The sequence below is a fragment of the Protopterus annectens genome, chromosome 8.part1 (assembly GCF_019279795.1).
Source record: "Protopterus annectens isolate FY-2018-M chromosome 8.part1, PAN1.0, whole genome shotgun sequence".
NCBI classification, from domain to species: domain Eukaryota; kingdom Metazoa; phylum Chordata; order Ceratodontiformes; family Protopteridae; genus Protopterus; species Protopterus annectens.
This window is the reverse complement of record NC_056742.1, coordinates 369,593,502-369,597,212: the sequence shown is the minus strand read 5'-3', so window position 1 is coordinate 369,597,212 and position 3,711 is coordinate 369,593,502.

Sequence of the window (3,711 nt, the reverse complement as noted above, 5' to 3'; positions counted from 1 at the left end):
GATCCATCTTAAAATATTAGCTTCTTTACTATATGTAATTACCAATGTCTCTGAGAATTTATTATTCTTATCTTGGTTTGTACTCTCAATTATTTGAGATGCAACACTATTTTCTTTTCCTCCTTCTGTACTACAATTTTCAATCTGCATATTACATTTTTTTTATTATCTAAAATAGGTTTAAGAAAAACTCTCTTTCTTTTATTTATAACTTCTTCTATAATGTTGTTCAAAAAGGTGCTAGGATATGATCTAGCAGAGAACATAGATCTTAAATTAGAACATTCTTCCAAAAAATGTTGCTCTTTGGTAATCATACGTGCAGCTCTAACTACCTGTCCCTTAACGACTGACTTTTTTGATGTTGAGGATGCGAGCTGCTATGATGTAATAAACTATTGGAATATGTCTCTTTCCTATGTATACGAGCTATATATCTATTTTCTCTATAATCTTTAATAAGTTTAATATCTAGATATTCCATATAGTCATTACTGATATTCCATGTGAACTTAAAAAATGTTGTAGTTTGACCTATATATGACAGGAATTCTTCCAATATATCTTGTGTTCCTTGCCAAATAATACTAATGTCATCCTGAAACCTAAAATAAGATTTAATAAATCTATTAAATCTACTATTGAAAACATATTTCTTCTCCCAATAGGCCATAGTTATATTAGCATAAGCTCCCCCACATGGGGAGCCCATCGCAATGCCTTTTGTCTGTAAATAATATTCATTATTAAATGCTAAAAAAATGTAATTCAAAACTATTTCTAATAGCTCTATTAATAAATTAAATTAATCTTGTTGCATATGGTTATCTTGTAACATTTCACTGGTCCATTCTAACCCTTTTTCTTGTGGGATAACTGTATAAAGATCACATACATCAGTTGTGACCAAAATGTCATTACTGTTGTATTCTATATTATTCATATATTGTAAAAATGACCAGGAATCTCTGCAAATTTGTTCTTGATTTTTGAGAATATTTTTAAATTCAAAATCTATATATTTTGCAATTGCTGATATAATAGAGTCCCTTCCATCTACTAAGGGACACATAGGTGGATTAGAAATAGATGTATGCACTTTAGGGGTTCCAAAGAACACAGGGACTCTAGCAGGTGATGCATTCAAATAATTATACAATTCTATACTGATACGTCTGGCTATGAACATGTCATTTAACTGCATATAGATTGTTTTATATGCTCCATTAATTTCATTCATTGACACTTTCAAATATGTATCAGTATTTAAAATATTATTTAACCGTCTATTATAATCTTGGATATCCATGATGACTGCCCCTCCCCCCTTATCTGGTTTCATTATACATATATTTTCTTTTCTTTTTTGAGTCAAGGTCTGCTGTTCTATTATACTAAGATTATTCTCTTCCTTTTTTCCATAATGGTATTTTTTCAAATTTGTAATGTCTATTTCACAGATCTTTTCATATGCTACCAGTTTAGGGTGGAGGGGTGGGTTATGAATACTACTAATACCAAACATATGTGTCCATCTAATTATACTAGTCTGATACGATACTTTTAAATTAATTTTCCTAAGATACAACTTTAAATCTAAGATAGTGTTAGTGAAATCACTATAAACAGAAGGCACAAAGGTCATTCCTTTTGCCAATAAATTAGCTGTTTCACTAGTACAAGCTACATTTGAAAAATTATACACTTTAAAATCTTGTTTACTATTAAACACAACTGTACAAGTATTGTTAATATTTGGTTCAAGTGTATCACTGCTAGTCAATATAGTATGTTCCATATTACTCAAGTCCTCCATTGTTTCGTTTTGGGTCTCGCTCCTTGAAACCCCGCTATTTGTTGACTGTTTGAAAAAGGGGCATTGCCTCTATTTTTAAGTCTCTCAGATCTTCTTAGCTCAGGATAATTATGGTTATATGCTTCTTGGCTGTTATATTCATAAACTCTTTCATGTTCATCTATGTTTGCGTTATTAAATCTTTTCTGTACTTGAAGCTTAGGGGGCCTAGGATATGCTACTCCATTAGCATAATCTCGAAGATCATGTTCAAGTTTACTGATTTTTCCTTTTTTCAAATATTCAATTTGTTGTTCAACACTGTTATAAATGCGTAAATGCTCATATTGTGCTTGTTCATATGAGTTATGCTCTCGAATAGTACTATCTAATGTACTTAATTCATTGCTGAGCTCATCAATGTTTGCTTGATTATGTTTTACTAAGAGCTCAAGTAATTCCTGTCTATAGTGCTACAACATAGCTCACATGGGAAGGCAGGTCCCAGCGGACCCACTTGTCCCACCTCAACTGGCCATGGCACCGGACACCAGCACATCTGGGGCCCAGCCTGGGACCTCCTCGTCCATTGGCCCTGCACCACCTTCGGGTGTAACTGCCGCAGGGGATGGGGCTCACCCCCACCGGGAGGGGGAGTGGACAGTAACTTGTCACCCATGGTACGTTCTGAGGCGTGGTGCATAGGGAGCTTGGCAGGGAGATTCAAGACAGCCTACACTAGCTTGAGGGCCAAGTGGCACAACTAGAGGGTGAGCCTGCCCCTCCTACACAGTCCCCAGCACAGCCACCTTCTGGGCTGTGAAGGTGCAGTGGTGACTGTCCATGGGTGGGGACCTCAGTCCCACTGTATCCATTTGTAGGCTCATGGGCTTGCGACTTCCAAACACCCCTCCCCGTCCAAGGTGTTCCCCCCACATGTGTCATATACTGCCCCTGTATGCAACTTGTATATCTTGTCTGTCATCCTACCCAACCTATCCTCCCTGATTATACCTACTCTCCTTCCTCAACATCCCACTCTCACCTAAAAATAAAAGAAGAAAAGGGCAATCTGTTCCCGCAAAAAAAGCACGCCCCATACATAGCTGTCCATTTTGCACACGTGTCCACTGGACACATGTAAATGTTTCTAATTGGCATCACAACATACTATTGTTGTCCTCACCCCTCTCTCAGGGGTTTGAGTGTCCAAATGTACCTCCAAATTCATTGCATATGCACAGCCGTTGCTGTAGAAGAAATGGACAGCTATGGACCTTACCTACACCCTTCCTGCACATCCCTAGCTACCTTGTCTACTGTCTTTCCCTCTTTGTGCCCCTTTTTCACCACTTTCCTATCACCCCTTTTTCTTTCCTTTTAAAGAAATTAGAGTGGGGGTAGGCGGGAGTAAGCACTTGTAAGCAGCAGTGAGCGGGTTTCAGCCTGTTTGCATGGGGGTAAGCACTGCCTACACAGGTTAAGCAATCAAGAAGGTAACTGAGTGTAAGGAATTGTAACCAAAAGTTACCACTGCTTACTATCGCGCAAACCCGCGCACACCCGCTTACAACTGCTTAAAAGTGCCTTACCCACTCTGTATCCAACGGCCCTCAACCTGCCCAGCAACTAAATAAACTGCCATTGCAAGGCCCGAACACAAAACCCTGCACATCACAGCCCATGTGATTTACCACTAAGCCATGGCAGACATGAACAAATATGATGTTACCTCAAATATAGCATCCCGCACAGTCATACCACAGTACAGGAAATGCATTTACATAGCTACATGCATGTGTGTGTATGTAGATACAGATGTACAGATAAATATTTTATATATATATATATATATATATATATATATATATATATATATATATATATATATAAATATATGTAAGTAAGAACGAATG